Source organism: Diceros bicornis, chromosome 3 (genome assembly GCF_020826845.1).
Source record: "Diceros bicornis minor isolate mBicDic1 chromosome 3, mDicBic1.mat.cur, whole genome shotgun sequence".
Taxonomy (NCBI): Eukaryota; Metazoa; Chordata; class Mammalia; order Perissodactyla; family Rhinocerotidae; genus Diceros; species Diceros bicornis.
The window spans coordinates 81,845,445-81,872,288 of record NC_080742.1 but is presented as its reverse complement, the minus strand read 5'-3'; the positions used below and the strand labels follow the sequence as shown (position 1 = coordinate 81,872,288).

Sequence of the window (26,844 nt, the reverse complement as noted above, 5' to 3'; positions counted from 1 at the left end):
CCCAGGTACATGGGGATGTGGGGGCAAAAGGCAAGGAGTGGCTAATGGAAGGATTAGTTAAAAATCTATTTAAGAAGTAGTCAGATCCCCAGATCCCTTCCCCCACTGGGTAATTGTCTCTCCTCCATTCTGGTAAAAATCTGAAGGTTTATTTTTTGGAAAGAGTAAAAATAGAGAGTCTCTGGACTAGGAGACAGGATTAACAATTAACGATGGGGAAAAAATCATGAGAATTAAGTGAATCTATGCATATTGGATGCCAAGAATCCCCAGCCGTCTTCCATCCTCTTTCCATTTGGTTTCCTGGCAGTGAAGCCTTCAATCTCCAGACAGCAGATTAGAGAATCTTTCTCTGTGGAGTCTGGTCCAAGAGGAATGACCTAAAAGTTCTGACATTGGAGGTTTCCCAAACAAATAACCCAATCAAATCTTCGTGGTTCCATGGCCCCAGCCCAAGCCAGGAAGTAAGATCAGAAGAATAAATAAAAGCTAAAGAACTCTTGTGCTAGAAGAGCTAAATAAATAAAAGCTAAGGAATTCTTGCTTTCTACCTTCTGTGTTCTTAGCAATTATTTGATTGCCAAACTGATGAAATAACCTCAAACTCATGCTGGTTTAAATGAGAAGGCCATTAGCACACATGCTTTAAAGATCCCTTGGAACCATATCGTCAGATAACACAGAGTGCAGGGCACAAGTTATAATCTTCCTTTAATTAAGTTAATCAATACACATTTGCTCAGGGTTCTATTGAAAGAAACCAGTCTCTCTTAATATGCACACCTGTCTCTGAGGCTTCTAAAAATTAGTCTTTGGCAGGTTTAAGTAAGTGATTAGAGTTTTCCACTATTATCCTACAGGTAATACCACGTATCACATTTAAGTGAATGTAACAGGATAATCTTCTGAGAGACTAATTTCTGTTCTAACTGCCACAGATAACTTGAGGGGGGAGAAAACTCAAAAGATGTTTTTCTCCTTCTCTCCTCCCACTTGTAAAAGAATAACCAAGTCTTTGGTTCCCCAGGAAAGGATTAACAGCTTCCTTTCGCTTCAAGGGACTCCCCTGAAGAAAATCCACCACCTAGGTCTGTGGGAAAGGAAGCTGGACTGCCTCAGTGGGAAGGGGGAGGAGGTTCTGCATGCTTTGAAAGGACAGATGACAGTGATGGTAAAGATAACACTGGACTTTTACTGAGTGCTGACTACTCTGTTAGAAAGTGTTCATATTAATATGTAAGTTATAAATTTAAATATTAATTTATTTAATCTTTGCAACAACCCTGTGAAGAAGATACTAATTATTGCCATTTCACAAAAGAGAAAAGTGAGGCACAGAGAGGGTAGGTTACGTGCCCAAGGCCAAACGCTGGTAAGTGGCAGAGCCAGGACTTGAACCCAAGCAGTGTAGCTTCAGAGCCCACTGGCTTAATCACTCACAGTGGAGCCCTGGAGTCTGGGAATGCTTAGACTGAGGAGCTGTAGTTTCCATAAGTGGCAGAACCTACTATGATACAGGGCCCCAGCAGGTAGCAGGATCACTGATGAGATGGTGTATAGATGTCTGGGAGACCAACACTACGCAATAGCCTTGAGGGGCACAGGACATGGTCCACTGATTGAGTTTGGTTGGCATGGTTGAGAGTTTGCAGAGCACAGCAGAGCCAAATGTTTTCAAATCAACTAAAGAGACTTGAAAATGAGTAGGATGGACAGAATCCATTTCAGTAGACACAGCATGCACATTTCTCTCGTCATTAGATAAAATTGCATAACTCCTGCAAAGCTCTAAAACTCAAAGCTGCAGAGCACACATAGGCTCTCAGATCCAGAGATGAATCAAAATAAGTTCTACTTTGGAACAGAGAAAGAAGATAAATAATTAAATCGGAAGGTACTTGTCAAAGCTGAGATTTAGTGGAATAAGGAAGTAGCAACACCTCAGATTAACCAATCCCCATTGCCCAGCCTGCATGACTCCATACCTCCTCACCAATAATGGTACAGCAATCTCACCAGCATGGCCTCTCCAGCTAGCATCACCTCTTGCCGATTTCCCCCATGTTCCACAGCTGCACTGAACTGCACACTCTTGCCACATCTGTGCCTTAGGGCCTCTTCTTCCCCCTACCTGAAATGTCCACCTCTCCTCTCTCTGCTTGGTACACTCCTATTCAATCTGCAAGATCAAATGTCAGCATTCTCTGTAAAGCCTTTCCTGACTTTTTCCAAATAAGTCATTTGTTCCTTTGTGTCCACAGTGCTTTGAACAAATGATTACTGCTGAATTACTTGTTTGCTATCTCCCTCTATTCCTTAGCCCCCTGCCCCCAACTATTTCATGGAAACCAGACCTTGAGACATATGAGGTCCTGCATATACTGAGTGGCTACTCAGCATCTGGTACCCACTAAGCGGAAGCCTGAAGGAGGAGTGGGTAGTGGGTAGAGGCAGGAGTTAGAAAGGCTAGGATTCACCCCAAACTCTGCCAGTGACTTGCTCTGTGACCTTAAGAAGTCACTTACTTTCTCTCAACCTCATCATTGTTATTAAGATTACATGAGATCACATCCACAAAAAGTATGTTGCTTAATAGTCTCCTCTTTATAAACATTAGTTGAATGAATGTAATTTTCTCGAGAAAATATCGAGAAGTGAATATAATCTTTACTAAGAAAATATGCATAGCAAAATAGATGTCTCCAAGTTCACAATAATTGGTCATTCATAGAGGTATCGTAATAGAGCAACTAACCAGGATACAAGTATTTCCTTAGAAGAATGAATAAAAATAAATATGAAAATGTAAGAGCTGGGAAGATAATGTAGCCCAAATGTATGTACAGAGTATTACATAATTTAAAAGCACTCTTGGCATACACAGAATTTGTATATCATTTCTAAGTAAATTACATGAGAGGACTCTAGAGGTTTTCATTATAAATAAACTACACTTATATTTTCATCTGTTTCAATCCATTGCCAATGGATTTCTTAATCTTTATTTCCACTGATATAAGGTTTTCATTGTTTTTTAAAGGAAACGAAAACAAAAAATTCAGAAAAAAATGAAAATCTTAGAAATCATCTTAAATCTGATTGGGCAAATGAAATTAGTTAAAATAACTTTGTCCCATGAAATTTACCTAGAAAAAATTTAAAAGTATTACATAATGGTAAATATCTTTCAAATTATATGCATAATAATTCTTCACTATTCACTTTCATTTTTCAGACAAGGATTTCTCAAAATCCCAATTCCTAATATGTGGTTTACTTATTTCAAAACAATATTTAATAAAACAAAATTCCAGTACAACCATACGCTTTATATAATTTCTTACACTCCCATCTCTGATGATTTTTCTAAAATATATTCATACTTTTAGAGTAGAATCCATAGATCTTAATGTAACCCCATAATGACTCATTACAAATTAGTGATTTGTCATTATTAATATCAATCTTTCTGTTTAGCAATAAAGTCATGTCCTTAAAGGCTATCCTGGCAGGTAGAGTAGTTTGCGCCCCACTTAAATGGCTCCAAACCAGCATATTGTTATATGATTCTATATAGCGTTTCTTATAAAGACTAGCAGTTATTAAACCTCAATGCTTTGAATAAAAAATAGCAGCAAAGTCTTATCACTGTCAGTTTCTGCAATTGCTAATTTGCTATTTCTTAAAACAATGTGAACTAGAAAATCAGATAGGCAAACTTTTCTAGAATAAATAGGCTTTGACTAAGGCCTGTGGGTAAAGCACATGGGCTTTGGTACCTAGGTTTATTATGACCACTATTTATGTAACTCAGAAGCTTTCAATTTTGCTTATACTCATCAACCTTTGGTACTTAATTTCTGAATCAATCAAGTACTCAGAGAAAATAAAATGCAAGAGCATCACTATCCTCTCCAACAACAATAAGCCAGGTGGGCAAAAAGTACTAGGAATACTTTGATGAATAAGTCAGGATTCATGATATAGAGGTATTTTTCATATCCTTGTGTTAAAATTTAAGTTTCTTGAAAGCAAAGCCTGATCCTACTCATTTTTCTATATCTCAGAGCACCTAGCATTGTATCCTGCACATAGTTAGTAAACAATTATTATTTATTTCTTGAAAAAACCATATGAGTCAGAGAAAAAGAGCCTTTGGTATTTTACCAACTGCCTCCAGTGAGGACGAGAGCAACATAGGTGGGCATATTTCCCTATCAGAACAGAGACTGGGGAAGGGGGAGCATAACAACAATGTGACTGGATTGAGAAACCAGAGAAGGAAGCCAGAGGCTGACCCCACAGAGCTGGAGAAGATGAGGGCTCAGAGAGGCCTCTCCTCCCAGGCCATAAGTGTCAGCATGGCTTATGGGGACTAGCTGTCCATTCCTTGGATTTCTGCTCTCAGTGCTCCTTCTCTGAGGAATCTGATCATCTAGCCTCACTCTTACATTTTCACTTCTTACCATGTAAGAGTACTAGATCCAAATATATCATGGCGTGGCAAAGTTTATGTTTCCACATCTGGCGTATATAATTTACTTACAAAATCCAAAATTTTAGTGACAGGAGATCTATCTCTTATTCCATAATTACTATACTCACCAAACCCTCTGCCTTTCCTAATTTGAGTGCAAATGTCTTAAAAGCCAGAGAAGAGGATTCGACGATTTATTGCTTACCAAATGGGTTGATATTTGGCAGGCGATTAAATACTAATATTTGTAGGAAAAGTTTGGAAGCCAGTGGAATTACCTAGCAATTTCTAACAACTTTTGTAAATTAATGAGCTTTCCTGATCCAGAAGAGGCAGTCAGTGTAGTAGACTGAGAAGAATGTGGAATCAGAGTTAGAAGATCTGGATGTTAGATCCTGATCTACCACTCACTAGATGTACTACATTAATTAAGTCATAAGTTTCCTTCCGTATAAAATGGAAGAAATAACCTTCCTCACAAGGTTGTTGTGCACTAGGTAAAATGCCATCCAAATATTCACTGATTTCATCAATTTCCGTACATAAATCAGTGGACTTAGTCAAATCAAGTTTCAGAAACCAGTGAACAATATATACAGTGGCCACACAATACTCTGTAGCATTTCATCACAGCTATTTATGTGAAACAGCCATCAGAGAATATAGCAGAGATGGCCAGCAATCATCAAAAGAAGAACTGATGATGGTGACAAGAATAAGTCCTAGGCATAGAAAGAACAAATTCCAGAATCAACATTAGAAGATATACTTCACATTACTGCTAATGCCATCCTAAACACAGATACAAGTAGAAAACAAATAACTCAATGGCCACCCGCCACCTTTTATGAAATCTGTTTATCATATAGCTAGCTCTGTTTGGTCAGTAGATTCCAGGAGAACTGCCGAATGTCACAACTGTCAGTCACTAGTGTAGAGCTGCAAAACTGGGAGTTTTTCCAAAAAAGAAAGCCATCCCAAATGAGATGGCATCCTCTAACACATTTTATTTTCTTGGCAAAATGTTCAAATGAAATACAATACACAAACAAAAGTGAAAAAATCATAAACGTAGAGCTCAATACATTTTTACAAAGTTAATCCAACCATATAACCACCACCTAAATCAAGAGAGAAAACACTGCCAGCACTCCAGAAGCCTCCCTTATTCACTCTGCCAGTTACTATCCCTGTCTAAAGGTAACCACTGTCCTGACTTCCATCCCTTTGATTCCTTTGACCTGTTTTTGAACTTTATTCAAAGAAATAATGCAGTATATACATGTCTGTGTCCGGCTTTTTTGGCTCAATATTATGTCTGTGAGATTCATCCATGTTGTGGTATTTAACAAGAGTTTCTTCTTGTTCATGCATTATTGTATTCTACTATATAAACATAGTATACATTATTTATATATTCTATTGTTTGTAGATATTGGGTTGTTTCCAGTTTGGCTATAAACACTCTAGTTTATGTCTTTTGGTGAACATATGTACATATTTTTACTGGGTATATACTTAGGAGTGGAACTGCTGGGTAACAGGATATGTATGTGGTCATCTTTAATAGATATTGCCAAAGAGTTTCCAAAGTAGTTATACCAATCTGCACTCCTACCAGCGGTGTGTGAGAATTCTAGTTCCTCCACCTTTCCTGCACGTGGTATTGACAGGTTTTTTTTTTAGGTCTTTTTTTGTTAGATAGGTAGTGGTATCTCACTATGGTATTTTATTTTGTTTTTCTCCCCAAAGCCCCAGTACATAGTTGTATATCATAGTTGTAGGTCCTTCTAGTTCTTCTATGTGGGACGCTGCCTCAGCATGGCTTGATGAGTGGTGAGTAGGTCCGCGCCCAGGATCCAAACTGGGGAACCCTGGGCCGCTGACGCGGAGCATGTGAACTTAACTGCTACGCCACCGGGCCGGCCCTTGGTATTTTATTTTGTATTTCCCTGAAGACTAATGATGTTGAGGATCTTTTCATATGTTTATTGGAATAGCTTATTTTCATAAGTGCCTATTCTTTTGCCCATTTTTTGAATTTGGTTGTCTGTCCTTTTCTTAATAGTTTGTGGGAGTTCTATATATATTCTGGACATATATCTTTGGTTGGAAGTAAGTAGTACAAATATCTTCTCACCCTGTGGCTTGCCTTTTACTCCTTTAAAGGTATCTTTTAATGAATATAAGATCTTAATGAAGCTCGATTATCCATCTTTTCTTTTATCACTGTGCTTTTTGTGTCTTGTTTAAGAAATCTTTGCCTACGTCATGAAGGTATTCTCCTATTTTATCTTTCAAAAGCCTTATTTTTTAATTCTAGTTGGATATCTAGTTGATCCAGCATCAATTACGGAAAAGATTACCCTTCCCTCACAACCCTGCAATGGTACTTTCGTCATAAATCAGATGTTGGTCAGTTTTGGACTCTCTTCTGCTCCACTGATTTCTCTTTAATGCAAAAAATTGTGCTGACCTCCCCCAACAGTGTTTGTACTTTCAGTATTCAGTGACAAAGGAAACACTTAATGAGCCAAACATACTATGAATTCAGTAATGCTTACGGATTATTTTATAGATTAGGTGTCATTATAGCTTTTATCTGTATTGACGAATAACACATTTATGTATGAGACCTAATTATTCACATTCATGATCCTTGCAAAAACTCAGAAACCCTCAGCCTGGTAACTGCTATTTTAGAAGCTAATTTTTAAAAGCTTTTACTCATATATCTTTGCCCTAATATAATTTCTCACCATTAACATAAATCTATCAACATCACCAAATATAAAAATAAATATGTATGTACATTATCTATCTATCTATCTGTCTGTCTATCTTTAGTTTAAAAAGCAACCTTGGCTTCTTGTAGAGATCCTTGAAAATCTTAGGAATAGCCATCAGCTTCACAGCTGGATGCAATGATTTAGCTTAACTAAAGGTCATCTTTTCTGCTGTAACTAGTATTTCAATTAGTCAATCAATCAATCAAACCAAGAAATAAAATGCCTCAATTAATGAAGCCTCTAGGAATAAAGTTCTTTTTAATGAAGCAGGTCAAAGTAAAAAAAAAAAAAAAAAAAAAAGATAAAGAACACTAAAGATATGAACCTTGTGAGTCAGTGTTGGTGCATGCCTTGTGGCTTTATTGGCATGTTTCTAAAGCTACGCACATAAACAGCAGCTGACCAAGTACCTTGTGTCATGACTTTTATTTGTAATCAGCAAGGGAAAATGGGTTTGACCTCAGATGGAACTGTGAAAGCATCCCTTTGACATTTCCAACCTTGCATTCCTTACCCTTCATTATCTTATATGCAAGGTACCTCCCTCCAAACCAGTGTTTTGCAAAGTGCGGTCTAAGAGACACCTTCATCAGAACCACCCTGGAGTGCTTGTTAAAATCGTGGACTCCTGAGCCCCACTCCACATTTAGAGAATCAGAGTCTGTGGAGTGGGGCCTAGGGACTCCCATCTCTAAACAAGGTCCACAGGCAATTCTTGGGCCCAAATTTGAGAATCACTGTCTCTGCTCCTATTGTAGCTTTTTCTCATTTCCTGAAGACCGTTGGGGATCTTTTCTACAACTTAGTGCCTACGCTGTCTGAGCACTGGTCTGCTTTAAAGGAATCTTCCCTTCAGTTCCTTTCTTGACTTGAGAACAGAATGGGAGAATTACTTTCAGCTGAGGAGAATAAGGGGTTGCTTTGTGAAGGAGGTGACAGTTGAGCTAGTCATACCCGGATATTTAGGGATGGGTGGAAGGCATTCCCAGTAGAGAAAAGTGAGGGAGTAAGAATGTAAAAGCAAGAACGCTCTTGGCATATAAGGGGAATAGGGAACAGTTGAGTTTGGCTGTAGTGCCTGAATTATTTCTAGTTATATACAGAGAAAGAAACATACACATGATGACATCACGTGCGCTATGCATATAACGCATTTAGGTAGATCATGAGATTACATATGTATATGGAGGCTCTTTAAAAGTTTAAAGTGTATTGCATAAGGCATTATTATTATTTTATGGACCTAACAAATTTAAATTCTGTGCTTGAAACCTGGAAATAAAGAGGAAAAAGAGAAATAACATCTATTAAGCACTTATGTGTGTTGACTTTATAGTAGATACTTTACTATTTGATCTTCAATTCACCAACATTTCTCTGAAATATTATTTTTCTTAGCATGAAATCCAAAATAGTAGACATTAAGATATTTGCCCAAAGTCACACAGTGGCGATATGGGGGGGGGTTGCTTTTAATTTGCTTTGCATTTTTCTTTCTTCCCTCTCACAAATTGCCAAATAAATATATCCCTGGAGTCACCAGAATCAAAGTTTTTCATTGTAGTGGCACTTGTTAGGAATAAGGAATTTCTGGCTCTTTTACTTTCTTCCTCAGAACTTTTAGTTTGATGATCTCTCATGCTTCATTAGCTTGACTGTGTAATATGCAGAAACACTGTGGAAAATGAGGCTTAGAAAGGGGAAGTGAGCTGTCCAACATTAGCCAGTCTGTGGAACCAGATGTTCCCCTAGCAGAGCAATTCTGAGGCATATTTCTGACTTACAGTTAACAGCTTGGAGTTGGGCTCCTCTCAAGGACATATGGGCATTGGCCTACAGGCTTTGGATTTTTTCAAAGAGGAAAACATATCTACGGTGCTGTTGGCTTCAGGATTCTATCTAAAAAGCCAGCATTCTATAGACCGAATCATATAAAACTGCCAATATTTGACCTACAAAAGCAGCAATTTCATAACCTGATAGAAGCACTCCAGATGTGTTCTAAGGAATTTTACAGATGGCATCTGGATCTGCTTTGTAGATGATAATAAACTATTTGTTACAAAATTTCCTGCATTTTAAAAAGCTTCAGCATACAAAACAATGGCAACAGTGACTATTATACTTAAAGTGCTCAGAGCAATTTTCATCCAGCATCTTATTTTGTCTTCACAATCCTGTACATTGAAGATACACACAAAATTCCCTTCTTTTTCAACTCTTAAAACTCAGAGATAGCCTCTTCTGTTAGGCCATTTGTTCTATCTCTAGAAGGATTTTGTGACTTCACTCTCTTAAAAAAAACAACCAAACTGTCCTGACTGATCAAGGATGGCATGAAAGCAGCTCTCTAGTCCTTGTCTGCAATATGATTTCCTTCCTGTGCTAATGACTGTAAGCCACTACTCTGTGAATAAACCCATTTAGGTCTCCTAACACCAGCTGCAAGAAGGAAATTAAAGTAAATGGAGAGCCAGGCGCTGCAGCAGTTTCAGTGTGGGAACCCGATCCAAGAGACTCATCCATTAACCAAACAGCAGCACTTTCAAACCCAGCGGGAACCAGTGGCTCCCTGCTGAGAAACAGAAATTAACTTTTTGAGGAGATAATTTGTCTTTAGATGGTTGTCATATTCAGAAAAGCTCTCTGGGTGAAGTGGTGGGAGTGAGGGCGAGAAGCTCCTGACAACACAGCCACATCTAAAACAAAAGCTTATCAGGGAGCCAGGTGGCAAGGAAGATTGATGTTCTGTCTTGCTACCTCTGGGACATGTACTTGAAATGTAGCAGGAGCTGTGGTGCCATTTACCTCTAATGGATGCTTGGAAAAACTAAGACTGCACAAACAATGTTTGTAGATTTAACTCAACCGAAAAGGATCCGTGAAACAAGTGGAATCAAGTCTTTGAAAAACAAATTGGTGCCATTGGGTGGGGTTTTGCAAGGTTTGAGGGGAGAATAGTCAAGTACCCAGAGGGCGCCAAAGATGGCAACAAAGGGACCTGCTGGAGTGGAAGGCTGTCATAAAATAAGCAATCAGAATTTGAAATGCACCCCGGGATTGCACAGAAGCTGCAACAAGATGCCACTTGCTGTTCAAAACAGATGAAGCATGAGAAATGCCTAAGACTGTGAAACTATTTTGAATAACTTGAAAATAATTTAATATTACAGGGTTTGGATTAACTGCCATGGGGTACAAGTTTAGGAGAACTCTCTGATGTTTGAAGTGAACAGAAGACCATTCAATTTCAGAATCAACATTTCTTGAGCACCTGCACAAGTCCCTACTCTCAAGGAGTGTTTAAGATGTATGATTCCAAAAGGCACTCAGTCTTCATCAGAGCTATCTGGGAAATAAAATTATGTCTGTTTAGTCCCTGAGTAACAGAAGACAATCATCCAGGTAGATCAAGTGGAGGTATTATTTTTTAAAATGTTCTACTTCTCTGTTGCATTTCTGGCTTTAGATAAGGCCCTATCAAGCAAGGAACTTGAATTAAGAGGTGTTAAGAAGCCTGGAGATGCAGAATAGAAGCAGCATTGTGGGTGTCACACAAGCTACATTAATTGACCATGGCCCTACCATTTCCAATTTATGGTTATTTTTATAAATGCCAGTGATATCTATGAGGTACTACAGAATAAAAGGTATAGCAAATGATAAAAATCATGCATTTATTCATTCAAGAGACTTTTTCTGAGCACCTATGACATGTTAGATACTCCATTAGGAGATGCACATACAGTGAGAAGACAGTCTATCTATACTCAAGGAATTCACAGACTTGTGGGTGACAGAGAAGTAAATGAGCAATTACAAAGAGGTGATGTCACACTGTTGGTAAATGGCAGTGCCAGGAATAAGGCCTGGGCAACGTACCCCAGGTGTGTAACTGTTATGATGCTCTTACAACACTAAGTCACTACAGCATCACACATATATTTTCTCATTTACTATTGCACCAATAATTCTAATCTGCATAGAACTTACATTCATAATGTACCTTTATATGCTTTAGTTATTTAATCCCCATACTGATGCTGTAAGGGTCGAGTTAGCATTATTTCCATTTTATAGGTTAGGAAACTAAGGATCAAGGAACTTAGGCTTCCTGTGAAAGGCCATACAGCTGGTGAGTGGCAGGTCTGGGCTCTAACCCCACATCTAATTCCAAAGGCCATGTTTTTTTTAACTATTCCAGCCAGTTTCTTAAAATCAATATTCATGTAGGGTTTCACTTTACAAAGTGCTTTTACATGTTCCCGATCATTTAATCTTCCAGACAATGCTGTAAGGTAAATATCTCACATTACAGGTAAGGAAATTGAAGCTCAGAGATGTTAAAGGATAGGATCCATTTACACAGCTAATAAGGGGTAAAGGTAAAGGCTTACAACCAGGCGACAGACTCTAAATCAATGCTTTTCCACTACAGTCTACATGTGTAATAACTGTTCACCAATTTCTTGAGTGTGAAAGGGAATGCAAGGTCAGCTACTTTGACTGGCAGATGAAACACAAGGAGCCGACTTAAATGCCTACTTTCCTATCCCTAGTTGCTTCCACCCTCTCTCCAAGGAAAAAGGTACACACTATGCTTTCCAGAATTTTTCATCACTCTATATTATGTTAAGAGTACTATTACATCACCATTTGGCACTTAGCGCAGAGAAAATGAATTTGGAGATTTGAAGCTTATAGGCTAAAATATGGATCCCAGGATCCTAGACTCAAAGCCACATATCTCCAAATGCACTTGTGTTGGTATCTTGAGAATCGAGATAAAGAATCAATCCTGCCTACCCAGTAAGTGGAAGACATATGGACATGGATGTTCGTTCTTAGATCTTATTTTCATATCTTATTAGACAGAACAAATCTTCTAGGGTACCTGCTGTAGTATAGAGGAGCAGTTAAAATTCACAGGTGAAACTAAGTTGGTTTTCTGGTTTAGATTATTAGATTATTCAAGGAAGGTTGGTGGTTTGGGAAGAGTTGAGAAAGAAGTATAAAGTAGTAGAAGTACTCTCCTCGAAATGCCTGGGAAAAGCTGTACATGAGAAACGGCTGCCCACTTCTGTTTGCTGGTAAAAATAGCTAATTTGGCAGTGCCTTGGGAAAGGAGGAGGAGCCATTTACAAGGCCATCATCAGCTGGAGGGCAGCCTGTGTTATCTACTTCCTGCAAATGAGAAAGACACGGAGACATTAAGAGACTCGCAAGAAGTAGGGATAATATACTGCACAAGTCTCTAGATGATGGTCTAGATCATCAGGCTTCTTCCTTCTTTAATTAATGCCAACAGGCAAGTTTTTTTTTTTTTAAATTGGTTTCTAGGGAGTAAAGGAAAGGGATAGTGAGAAGGATACACCCAAGAGGAAGAAATGGCTAAGAGGGAATATTTGAAAGTAGGGATGGGGTGGGAGTTAAGAGGGCTCAGAAGTTTAAAGCGCCTCAGGGTCCCACACAGTCTCAATTTTGCTGATGGCTGCACTTGTGTTTTAAAAATAAAATATCTGCTGAGTGGATTAAAGGAGTGAATTGAATTCCCGAGGCGCCGATTACCTTTCACTTCGCTAGTTTTTCTCAGCAATGATCAGTAAGACTGTCAGATCTGATGTAAACTTCTCTCTTGCACTCCTTTCAGCTGCAGAGCATGTGAAGAACAGGATTAATTTTTTTTTTTCTTTTGAACAGTTGAGCCCAGGAGAATGTGCTAGAAAAATACCTAGTAACCAGAAGACCAATAAGAGAGGCCCGCATATGTGAGGGGATGCTGTCCTCAGAGACTTTGAAGGCACTTCCCTCCATCAGTCTCCAGGGTCCCCACATGCCCTGTGTCTCACTCACAGGTCTACCCTGACTCACCCCGAGAAACAGAAAGCTGGACGGCCAGTGTCTGGAGAGGCAAGTGTAAAACGACACTGCTGGTCTGTGATTATGAGTCCTCTCCCCACAGTCAAATGGGAGAGACCGTTTCACACACACCCTCTCCTAGGAACACTGCCTCTCTGATGAGGCAGCTGCCTACCAGCTCCTTGGTTAGGACTGTCTCCTCCGTGTACCACCTCTTCCTGAGGGCTCTACACTCTACCTCCGTACGGCAAATGTGAACCCAGTGTACCTACCAGGGACTGTGAAGTGCCAGAAGCTGTTCCCAAGTACCTTTATGCTCACAGACAAGTCAGGAAAAGAATACACCTGGAGGCTGAGCTCTCTCTGGGGAGGGAGGAGCAAAGCTTGGGTTGGAAGGAGTTTGCAACACAGACACGGCTCAGCTAACATGAACCAATAGGTTCTTCTGAGGTTTAACCTGGCCAGAAAAGGTGAGAAATGTCTCTAGAATAGAATTTCTGTGCCCCCAGAAATGCTCAAATGAATATGAACACAAGCACACAGTGAGGGTTCAATAAACACTTGTTGAACTGGACCAAACCGAATCAGGATGTCCAGGGAGTGGCAAGACTTGTGAATGGTTTGCTGGGCCTCAGATGTGCCTAAGCCTGATGCTAAGCAACTTAAACATTAGGGCAAAGAAAGATTTCCCTTCTCCATAAAATAAAGGTGATGATTATCAAAACAATAGATGAGATCCTAACAATAACAGTATTGTGAAGAAAGAAGCGGATGGCACCAGAACTCAGCTAGCTATAGGAAGCAGGTGTTCCAGCTGGTGACTAAGCACGTAGTTATCTTCAGTGTCATGCTAAAGAATGGCACTGTTCCCAAGAAGCCTGAGACTACCTTTTGATTGCCTAACACCCAACCAAATTGCATTTTAACGGGTACTTTTATACCTTAGGCTAGAATTGTTTACTGGATTCTGAACATTAGGAGCAAAAAGGACAGGTAAGTGACTAAATCTAGCTTCCAGTAACTTAACTCATCTCAGATCTCTCAGGCCTTTAAGCAATACTTAAGAGCAAAGACACCTGATTGTCTTTTATTTGTTTATTGTTATGTTTTGTGTTTTTAACAAATCATTGTTTTCTAGGTCATTGTAAGAGTGCTCAATAAATACAAACTTGTTTTGCGTGAATTCATGTCAGGCATAGATTTTAGGTGACAATCGATGTTGCTATTCCTTTCCCTCAGAAAAGAATGCTTTTATCCAAGAAGACTCCATAAGAGTTTCACTTGTTCCCTAATCTCCATCCCAGAATGGAGCCAGGAAAATGCTGTGCTTATTTTTTTTTTTAATGGGAAAGAATGCACTTTAGGAAGTATTGATTAAACTTCAACCATCTTTCGGGTTCTGATCGTATAGAAAAGGAAATGTTATCTAAGGGCTACCATGCATTCACTAAGATATTATGTTAATTTTCTTTCCTTTTCTCACAGGATTAGCAGACTGAGTGATCTATATGTCTTCAATTGTCTTGAGGGCTATCCTTATGGTAAAAATATGGGGTGGATAATGGTTCATGAAGTATTAGCAGGTGGCTGAAAAGCTATTCTGAGAAATAGTTGCTTAACGGATTCTTTTCAACCTAAAGGGATACCCATTATAGACAACAGTTCTTGGAAATGACCTGTACAACAATTTTATTGATAATTTTGAATAAAGACATATAAGGTTTATTTGTTAAATTTAAGGAAAACAGAAAGCCGAGGATGCTGCTATTAGTACTGATGACAAAGTCAGGATTCAACATTATTCTGATAAGCAGGAAACCAAAATTGAAACTTAAGAACAAATGTTTTTCACTTAAGATTCCAAATTACTGGCTTTGTCAAGAGCATTAAAAAAAAAAAGGTCTGGGGATTTTAATTTATCAAAAACCAATAAGAAGTACAAATTTGAACAAATTCTTAGAAAAATACCAGCAACAACCAAAAGTCCTGAGCTGGATTAACAGCAATATAATGTACTATTCATGGGAAGATCAAATTAACTGGAATTACCCTTTAGAAGTTCATGTTGCTCTCTCTTCTCTTACTATACTCCCCAACCCGGGCTTCCTTCCTATTGACAATACTAGCCAGAGGCTGACTCCTTAGTTCCTTTGTATCATTCAAGAACAGTTCAAACATCACCTCCCAAGAGTCCTTCCCTTACCATTAATCTAAAACAAGCCACTTCCTTCCTAAATACTTTCTATCAGAATAGACATTCCTGTCTTATTGCCTTTATAACATTTTTGACTACCTGAGACCATCTTACTTATTTCCTGGTTTATTTGTTTTTTCCACTACTAGACTTAAGCTCCATGAAACCTACAACCTTGTCTTATTGCCTGTTGTATTCCTAGTGATTAGAATAGTGTCCAAAATAGAATAGTGGTTCCAGAAGTCTGCTGAATGAAAAGCTAAACATTTGTGCTTGGCAGACCATAGCAGACCATGTTTAATTCTAGGTATCTCATTTTGAGAGGGACATTGGACACTATCCAGAGGAGAGTAATCAGGATGGTGAGAATTCTAGAACCTTCCTCATACGAGGAAGCGTTGAATAAACAGAAATATCCATTTTGAAGAAGAGAAAGCTAACAGAAAAAATAGGAAAGAAGGCCAGCAATGGATGGACTACCTTTCGGACTGCTAAGTTTTCCACTGAGGCTGGTATTTAGCAGAGGGTAAATGGCCATCTGGCAAGAGTGATGTAAAACGGGTTCTGACACGGGGGTGGGCGTGGGGGAGGTAACCTAGATAACTTTTAAGGCCTCTCAATTCTGTAAGTGATTGACGATTCTCTAAGTCTGTTCATATGCTAGTGTGATATTTCCCAAAGAATATTCCTTGGAACATCAGGTCCTTGTGATATTCTTGTGAAAAAAAATTTATTTGGTAAAAAGTATATATTGTATCCTCTTATGTGATGTGCCACTATAAAAATACCTGTTTAATGTTAAACTAATTTTTTACCAAACTCAATTTTACCTTGGAACCAGTTCTTAGACAGTACCTAGTAACATCCCACAGAACTGGATCCCGTGCAATGCATTTTGGGAAATGTTAACCTACACTATGGGAAGAGTATTCTTTTCTCCTTAGAATACCTTAAAGTGCAAAGATGCTAGAATTTCTAACTATGGTCAGTGCCAAAGTTTTAGGCTGTAAACTTGGAAGTTATGCATCACCCAGAGAAAATCTTAAAATTCTCTGCAATTTTATAATAGACAAGTAAATGTTGTTAAACATTTACCAGAAGATTATTGGATAAAAACTACTTTCAAGTCCCAAGGCTTCAGGTTAAAACAGATGAGACTGGCATCAAAAAGTCAAAGCTACAATATCACAGGAATTGGCAGTGTTTTGTTGGTTTAGAAGAACACAAACAGATCAGAGAAATTGACATTCTATTGAAAAATAGTTCCTGAATATATTTATATTATGTTGTTTCTTTGAACGCTATGCCCCAAAATAACTTACATACCCTTAGTTACAAGATATTGAAAACGTTAATATTTCATATGCTGAAGTACTTAAGAGATGAACATTCATAGTAAGTATATTGTCAAAGCTGACCAACACCAAGAAAACAAAATGTGGTTTTCAGGAAAAGAAACTCTTATCTTTTGATATGTTGTATCTTTTGTGGTGTATTAATTTGGTGAGAATGCAAAACACTGGAATGATTCATTCAGTCAACAATACTTGAGTACCTAACATGTGCTAGGCATTATAGCTGCAATGGTGAACAAATCAAGACACTGTACATGCTTTCAGGAAGCTCATTATTTAGGGAAGAAGGCAGACAATTAAATAAGCCATTATCATGCATTGTGATAAGAACAGTGACGTGCTGGAGCTGGTTCCTATCAGCTCATGAGAGTGAATTGTTAAAGTTTTAGGACTTTGGCGAACCAGTTGTTAATCACAGGAATTATTAAACATATACATAATATTACTATTATCTATGCTGTTATTTACGTCTATCGTATCCATATGGTGAAAATTCTTTTTTCTTTTTTTTTTTTTTTGGTGAGGAAGATCAGCCCTGAGCTAACATCCATGCTAATCCTCCTCTTTTTGCTGAGGAAGACCGGCTCTGAGCTAACATCTATTGCCAATCCTCCTCCATTTTTTTCCCCCAAAGCCCCAGTAGATAGTTGCATGTCATAGTTGCACATCCTTCTAGTTGCTGTACGTGGGACGCGACCTCAGCATGGCTGGAGAAGCGGTGCAACAGTGCGCGCCCGGGATCCGAACCCGGGCCGTCAGTAGCGGAGCGCACGCACTTAACCGCTAAGCCATGGGGCCGGCCCTGAAAATTCTATATTATGATGTGCTACTGTACATCTCTTCTCAGCACCACATTCAGCACCGTGTTGGTAGATTAAAATTGGCCATGGGAGGAGTAGTTACACTATAGAAATTGACAAACACTACAAATTAGGGCTTGATTTATTGATCTCTCTCCTATCCCCCATTTTCTTCCCCAGAGAGTGGGTTGTTCAACATTTACCAGAATATTATTGGGTAAAAACTACTTTCAAGTCCCAAGGCTTCAGGTTAAAACAGATGAGACCGGTATCAAAAGGTCAAAGCTACCAAATAAGGTTTTTGTATCCGGGTATTCTTGGCTTCTGAAAGGTTCTCTTATACCAAAAAAATATTTACTTTTGCTTAAACATATTTTCACTCAACAAACATGTATTAAACATCTACATATGAAGACACTAAGGGGTCAAGAAAATGCCAGGTATGCTTTTGAGAAAGGTGACAAGACCAATTAGAAAGTTTGTGTTACACAAAATATACCATTCTATATAAGATACAATTATCTCCCACAGTTGTCCCTTATGACACATGTTTATAAGCTAGCTTCATTAGTGCTAAAAATACGGAGACTGGGAAAGTCTCAATATGATATCCCTCGAGTGTATCAAATCCTCCCTGGGAACACTCTGATGGGAGGGAGACCATCCATAATACCAATCACCCCATTGACTGCCAAGGTTGATGTAAAAGATATCACAGACCATGTGGGCATCCTCTCTCTTCTATATAATCTCCCTGAAGCTGTGTACTCAGGCAAAAAGGGTCATTTCTTATTTCTTCTCTTTGCTATGTGATGTGTTGCTAGAGTTTCAAATTAGAATCACATGCATATGAACATTTCCAGGTGCAGTCCACTTCCCAGTGTGGGGCTCTCTGGGGGCTCGTAGAAGTTTTGCCCCCCAAACCTGTAAATTCCAAAGTCTTCTGATACAGTTGTGGGAAGTGAGAAGTGAATCCTGATCCTCTACTCTTCTAGAAAAACTGCCTTGCTGCTGCTAATAATACTTATTAGGAAAAAAGACTCTGTTTACATAGTACTTCATAGTGAATAAATCTCATCCATCTGTATTATTCCACTTAACTTTCTAAGGGAGATACGACAAATGCTATTACCACAAATTTTACAAATAAATATCAAAGTGATGAGACCCACTTAAGACCACATTGTGATGATATAGGTTTTAAACCTAATGTGAAAACCAGTGCAAAATCCAGCAATCTTGCCACTATACCAGTGGTTAGTGGTCTAAACTATGGTCTGTGGGCCAAATCTGGCTTGCTATCTATTTTTGTAAATAAAGCTTTCTTGGAACATAGCCACGTGCTCATTTACATATTGTCTATGGCAACTTTCCTATTACAAAGGCAGAGTTGGACAGTTGCAAAAGAGACTACATGGTCTGCAAAGCCTACAATATTTACCATCTGGTCCCTTACAGAAAAAGTTTGCTGACCCCTGCACTATACCATATTGCCTCAGTTGAGTGGTCCTAAATTCCCAGGGGCAACAGCATGGACTCTTTAAGTCCAATATGTAGTGGAGCAATCTATAGCTACTGGGCACTGGAAAGGGACTCTCTAGGCCCGGAGTACCACTGTGGGATGCATGTCACCTACACATCAACCACAACTCAGCTAAGTGTGGGAAAAAGGCTTGACTAACCTTCACAGGTTGGCCTATGATTTCTATTTTCAGCATTTTGAGGTTCACAAGAAACTGAAGAAAAAGAACTGAATACAAAGATAGAATTGAAGACAAAAGATTAAATTAAAGCCTAAGGTAATGAACCAAGCAGCTGACAGGGCTAGAAATGGATTTTATGAAATTCTAGTCTCACCTTGCTTCTTGCACTGTCTTTTCTCAAATTTCCTTTCACTTTATCTGCTATTTCTTTGCTTGACTAAAGACCAACTATATAGATATAAATGTGATGTTTTACTATTTTTTGCTATAAATTAAAATTTTACCCTGTTTGTGTATGTGTGTGGGGAGGGGGTAGTGAGGAAGAAAAGGCAGCTATCATTGAATTCACTGCAAAGTCTGTTGGTTTATTATGGTGAACAAATGCCTGCCTTTTATGTTCTTTTAAATCCTGTAAGATTGACAAGTTTAGCCAGTCAACCAGACACTTCATTTCTCCCCGAAAAAGAAGAATGCACCATCAGCACTCTGAGACTGCTGCAGCAAAGACCAGATTATTGTTACTTGTGTTCATGACATGATTATAAAATGAACCTTTCATCTGTTCAAGTAAGCAAAGCTCCCTTCAACTCACTGCACACAACTGAAGTGTGGGGTTTTGTTTCAACTAAGCTCTAAGCTGGTATCAAAAAAGATATGATTTGCTGGGTGAGAGGGAGATGATGTGGCTGGGACATGTGGCAGGAGTTATATGCTGGAGAGTCAACTTATGTAAAGTGCTTCTGTTAGGGAGAGAGCCCACCAAGCCCCATGAAAGGAGTTTTTGACTTTCTGAGAGAACCAGACACCAGGCAGTTGGGGATGAGTCCAACTTACAGATATTTTCAGTCAGTACAGTCGGCAGAGGCTATACTCCTAACCTGACTATCTGTCTCTGCTAGTTGTCCACACTGGGCACTCAGTACATTTTGACTGAATGGAATGTTCCCTGTGGGCCATCTGTCTTAAGACGGCCCAGGCAACAGGATGTGCATGGATCACACACACACATAGAACTGCAGCTTTTGCACTAGAAAAACAACATAAAGCATATGCCTACCTAGTCAGAGTAGGCCTCTGTATCATCTTTCTAAATAGATAACAGTTTATTCACTCTTTTTCATACAAAGAGAAAACACATAAGTAATAAAAACCAAAGTTCCCATGAAGTAGATGCTACTTACACATACAAATTTCAACTTCAATATGTAAGTTTGGATTTTAAGGCTTGAGTTAATGAAAGACCTTTAAAAAAATAAATAAATAAATCCATATTAGATAGAACAAAATCTATTATAATCAAAGAAGAAAATCTAGTGTGGTTTTAACGTAACATTATTTTCAGGGGTTAGTTTAGAGATGGCCTACAAGGGCCTTCTTTTTAGTCAGGAGTGGGCTTCTGAAGGGATTTTTAACTTTGGTTAGAAAAACTGAGTGGAATCTGAGGAAAAGGATAAAGCAATGCCTTTATACCTATAGAAGCGTGGCAGAGAGGTAAGGCCAAGGCCCTGGAGAAGAAACGTGAGCAGTAAGGTAGGCCTATACCAAGCTGGTAAGAATGGAATGTGTGGTGTAGAGAAGAATCAGTGAAATTAAATTGGCTGGGTAAAAATGTAAAAAAGAGTATATAGTTTGAAGTGATAGATTTAATGAGGGTGTGAAGATGGGCAATGGAGCAGTTTTCTTGGTAGGATTCTGGTGGAGGTGATGGTGATTTATACTTATCTGAAGAAGTAGGCATGAATAACAACCTTTGTGTAGAATAAGAATGGGCCTAAAAGAAGAGAAGCTACAGCAGAAAAGGCCTCACTCATTGTGGATACTATATTCTCAATCTCAGCAAATGCCATCTTTCTAGTTGACAAATTAAAAAACCTGGGATCATGGTAGACTCTGGCTTTCCACCCCCAACTGAACATGTGGCCATGGGATTCTACTGCCTAATCCCCTTCATAGCCATTTCCTACCGCCTTATTTCAGGAATTCATCCCCTTTTTAAAAATCTCTTATTGTGAAATGTAACATATATATATATGAAAAAAGTTTATAGTATGTATGTACATCTTAATAATCATAAAGCAAACACCCAATGGAACCATAAACCTGATAAAGAAACAGAACTTTCCTGATAAAAGTGCTCCCCAGCCCAATCAAAACCTTTTCCCTTCCCACCTGAGGTAACCTTCATAATAACTCTGTTTTTGCTATTCTTTATGAATTTGCCACTTAGATATGTATCCCTAAACTATATAATTTTTTCTGTTATGAATGGAATCATATTTTACGTGCTCTTTTGTGTCTTGCTTCTTTCTTCCAATGTCATGTTTGTTAGATTCACCAAGGCTATGTATAAATTCATTTTCATTGCTGTATAGAATTCCATTATAGGTACATATGACAATGTATCTATTTCCCTTTATGTGCTATGCTATTTCATGCCTCTATATTTTTGTTAATGCTTTTTCCCCTACTTCGAACATTCTCCCACCTTTCTAGATTCAGTTTAAGTATCATTTCCTTCATGAAATCTTTCTTGAGTGACCACTCCCTCTCCTGAACTCCTAACGTGCCATGTACAAAAGTGGATCATGGCCAATATAACACTGATTTGTTAATATGTCTGCTGCTCTCTACTAAACAATAATATACATAATAATAATAAACTTGAGAGCAAGACTCAGGTCTTCTTCACCTCTGTAGTTCCCCGTCTTACTCCATGCTGCATACTGAGTATACACACAATGCATGTTGGCTAAATATGTGCAAGGATAGTTAGACAACTTTCAAGTATCAAAGGAATAAAGTACATGTGATCTACATCAACAGACTGATTAAAAAGGAGAACCTAGTATATTGGCCTGAGGTCCATAAGTTTGGATTTTAATCTTCCCCTAAAGCACTTGTCACTGTAGGATTTGGGTATTGGCACAAGTCCTCTATGGCTGATAGCCTAAAGCTCAATAGTCCTCTTCAGTGATTACCAACTTTGGTCTTCATTCTTTGTTGACTACCAACCCACACGCCCATTTCTCTACTATCTGCAGGCAAACAGGCAAATGCTCAACAATCTTCCCAAGGAAAATACAGTGAAAATGAATTTATTAAGAGCATAGATTTTTCACCAGAGCACAATCTTCAAAGCAATATGCTGCACTGTCATTATCTCATTACAGTAATTTCAACACTTGCTCCTGTTAACTTATTAAAAAACATTTTAAATCATTTTCTTCATTGCAGGCACAACAAACTATCTCATTACCCAAATATGGATCAGTGCCAAATGATATGGCAAGGGATGTGATAAAAGAAATGCACATATGCAGGAAAGAGGCAGAGATCGGAGAGAGGCACGCATATAACAATATATAACTGTAAACCCCTGCTTGCCAAACAAGAAATGGTTTTTCAAAATGTTGTCACCATCATGCCACAATAGTGCTAAAACATTATGCCTCCCACCTTATTCTAAGTCCTCCGGAGAGAAAACATATCTTGTTATTTGGCTTAAATTTTTTTTTGCATAATACCTCAGTAGGGCATAAATTAACCTTTAACATTGTAAAGCAATCCCATGTAAACATTTGGATGAAATTCTTCAAGTTAAAAAAAATATGTATCATTTCAAAGACATTGTCTAAAGCAGGGGTTGGCAAACTACGACCTGCAAGCCAAGTCCAGCTGCTGTATTTTTGGGTAAGTAAAGTTTTATTGGAACACAGCCATGCTCATTCATTTATGGATTGTCCATGGTTGCTTTCATAACACAAAGGCACAACTGTTCAGAGACCATATGGCTGGCAACAAGTGCGCACAGCTTGCTGACCCCTGCTCTACAGCCCTGCTACTCAAAGCATGGCTCATGGACCAGCAGCACCAGCATTACCTCAGTGCTTACTCAAAATGCAGAATCCCAGGGCTCAACCGGACCAACTGAATCAGAACGTGCATTTTAAAAAGACCCTCCCGGTGATTAACATGAAAATTAAAATTTTAGAAGCACTGGTCTAAAGAGCACAGTCCTAAAGATAAATAAAATTACTGAAAAGAGGTGGGCTTATTACTAGACTTGCAATATTTTATTACTAGACAATACAGGAGAGGGCTGCCTGCAAAGACTTTTATAAAGATGAAGAAGAGGAAAGAAGTAGATGGCAAAATATGGAAAGCATTAATATTGTATATGAAGGAGAGAGATTTCTAGCATCAATTTATACCCCTAGAGAGGATGGGATGTGTGCAAACTACCTTACCCCAGATGGCTAGGTTTTTTTCATACGAGCACCATTACTGCTGAAAGCAGCTCTTGGCCCCATATCACTCTCCCCAGTGCAAAAACAACAAGTAAATAAGAAACCAATTTGCCGATTTCAACCAAGTCCATTTGGTTGTCATATTCATTTCCTTTTTAAATACTCCATTTTCCCTGTGTAACAGGAAAATTGTTTTTCCAATAAGGCAAATGGGTTATGATTTGCTCCCTGAAAATAAACATGTTATAAAATCCACTCTAAATCTCTATTTTATCATGTGTTATTTGTGTTCCATTTGTAACAGGCTGTATGCTGTCATTTTGGGTTTACTTTATCCAACACTATAAGGCTCTGACAGAGATGAATACCATTTGCTCTTAAAGTTACAAAGCCTGATCTATCATTCGGTTTATATTTAATATCTTCAAGTTTTCTAAGTTCTTGAGTTGGCAAGTTTCACCATGTCCAAACTAGACACCTCCAAAGAGAAAAGAACAATGTATAAAGAAGCATGAGAACCATTTTGTGACCTTCCCTTCTAACCAACGAACTGTGAAATTCAGACTTGTGCAAAACACATGTTAGAATCAGAATCCTCACTGGAAAAACAGCTTCATGAGCTAGCAAAAAGATGTCAGGCAGTAATTTGAGAGGCACAGTTATTGATCCTTTGATAACTTTCGGTTGCTCAGAGATTATTACTTTCTGCCCCCAAACACACCCTGCTTTGAGCATGCTGGATTTAGCAGGGAGGAAATATATTCAAGAAAAAGGAATCCTTCGTTTAAGAGCTTTCAGACTGGACCATCTTTGATTTCAGAGGTGACAAACTGACTTCTGTCACAGAAAATTTATACCTTTTACCACCCCCAACTCTTCCAATTAAATCTGACAAAGAAGGAACATGGCTGCTACTTTATGGTCTTTTCTCAGAGCATCATGGAAGGATACAGCTAGAAGGGAATTTTGAAGAAGCCCAATATCCTTTGTTTAGAGATAAGAAATCGAGGCCCAGGGAGGTTAAGAGCATTGCCCAAAGCCTCGTCACAAGTTGACAGCAGATCACCAAGATGTACAGTCCTAGAGGACAGTTTTCTCTTTTCTTTTACGTCTTTGCACTTCTTAATGCTTAGTCCAATGTCTAGTACACAGTAGCCACTCAGAAATTGTTTGTTCCACTGGAAACAGATCCCTGAATTCCAGTCCAAAGTTTTTTCCATTATACCTGTTTAACAATGGATTAATCTCGCTTTTATCTTCCAAAAGAATCAGAAGTCACATTTCAAATTATACTTTTACACAGGTATAATTAAATCTTTAAAAGGTGGGATGGCAAAGAAATTAGAGGCTGGAGCATAACAGACATTTTACAACCTGCAGATGCCAACAGCAGGCAGCCCACCCTACTCCGCCCTCCTTCCCCCACAGTATAACGGCAATTATATTCCAGGGTGAATAATATAATTATCTAAATGAAACCAGAAAGAAAAAAAAAAGCATACAACATAAAAGGATTAGCTGTTCAAGGACTTGCGGTTGCGGGAGGCAGAAGGATGGATCTAGGCTGACAATTTCATAAAGTAGCCATCAATTATTTAAATCATTGTGACTTTTCAGACAGCATTCTGGACAGCAAGGGAAAAAACACTCTAAAATTTTGAAAACCATAAATTAGGAGAGAGATGCTTGTTATTTGGTTTTGGAGTGAAACGTGCTTTGCCTTTAGAGAAAAGAGCAAAAGGAAAAAGCAAAGTCACCTATTTACAGGAGGTGGTTCCAGATGTGACTTTTCTGGAAGTTCAGCAGAACGAAATATTTTTCTTATAGTATAAGTGTTGGTGCTGTTAAAATCCAGTGTAAATAAATTACTCAGTACATGAAAGGGTAGCAGGTTTTAAATAATACTGCAGGTAGAAAAAAAGAGAACTGGGTCAGCAGGAGAGGCCTGGACTCTACTGCTGGAGCTGCCATTTACTAGACATCACCTTGGACAAGACACTTACTTGTTGAGCTTGACTTCAGTGATAGAGTGGGATTAAAACTCTAGCTTTAAAATCCTATTGGAGGGCCGGCCCGGTGGCTTGGCGGTTAAGTGCGCGCGCTCCGCTACTGGCGGCCCGGGTTCGGATCCCGGGCCCGCACCAACGCACCGCTTCTCCGGCCATGCTGAGGTCGCGTCCCACATACAGCAACTAGAAGGATGTGCAACTATGACATAACAACTGTCTACTGGGGCTTTGGGGCAGAAAAAAAAAGGAGGAGGATTGGCAATGGATGTTAGCTCAGGGCTGATCTCCCTCACAAAAAAAAAAAAAAAAATCCTATTGGAGTCTAGTCTTTATATGATAGAAAATACCAACGCTAGCTGGGAAAGATTCATACTGTAGGTTAACTATACACAATCAGTCTTTTACTAAAGACAGTTATGACTTACAAAGAATATTTGTCCCACGTATATGAGTTTGGTTACAACATTCTTTGCTATGTTATATTTCTGTCATATAAATAAAACAGCCTTATATGTCCAGGACTTGAAAGAAGTAAGGAAATAGAATTAAAATAAAACTAAATTTTTTGCCATTACTTAAAGTACTGTATTTGCTAACCTAGCTATAAACCAATTGATTATTTCTACCCAGGTACAAGGTCTGCAATTGGGTTAGTACTCATAAGGTCATCTGATCAGTAGTTTCATAAGCCAATTAGCTTGGTTTTCCCTAGATATAGCTAGTTGAAAAAGAGTAAAAATAGTTTTAAATTCAGGCACTTACGATTATTTCTATAAAACTACTCCATAAAAAAGCAGACATTATAAATATACAACTAATCACATAAATATTTAACTAATGCATTTTAGACAAATATATGAACTACAGCAAGATTTTTAAATATATAGTTACCCAAGGACTAATTATAAACATTCACCAACTAAATTGTAACATTATAAATTATAACTTATCTGCTTTTTTTGTGTTTCACTTAAAGAGAAATCTTTAATTTTCTCTTATTTATAGTCTATGTATCAAAAAGTTTCTGATTACTTGCAGCTTACAAATTTCTTGTCATGCTGGGTGTTGGAGAAAGTTCTTTCTGCACTTACAATTTGGCCTCTCTGCCTATACTTCTTCTACCCTATTAATTCCTCTACCAATGAAGAGGACTTCCTAATTGAATCAAGCCTCTGAGCATGTGTTGTATTTTAATAATATGCAGGTGACTATACATTCAAGAAGGATGTGCATGTACCACTTCTTGCACATTCCATCTCCCAAGTAGCAAACACACTTTCCTTCTCTCTCTATTCCACCTTCTTCACCATTGACTGGTGTATAAGTTAAGCTCCAATTGGCCCAACTGACCAAGCATCTAACATTCAAAGATGTGCAAGCAGGAAACAAGAGACCTCTTAAACACACGCCT

The 26,844-nt window shown here is 38.5% G+C and overlaps 1 protein-coding gene across 1 annotated transcript in view; it reads right to left on the bottom strand.

Moving 5' to 3' along the window:
* Positions 1-26,844, bottom strand: part of EXOC4 (exocyst complex component 4) — a 736,987-nt gene that overhangs the window by 176,562 nt on the left and 533,581 nt on the right. The gene's annotated exons all lie outside the window — the stretch shown is intronic.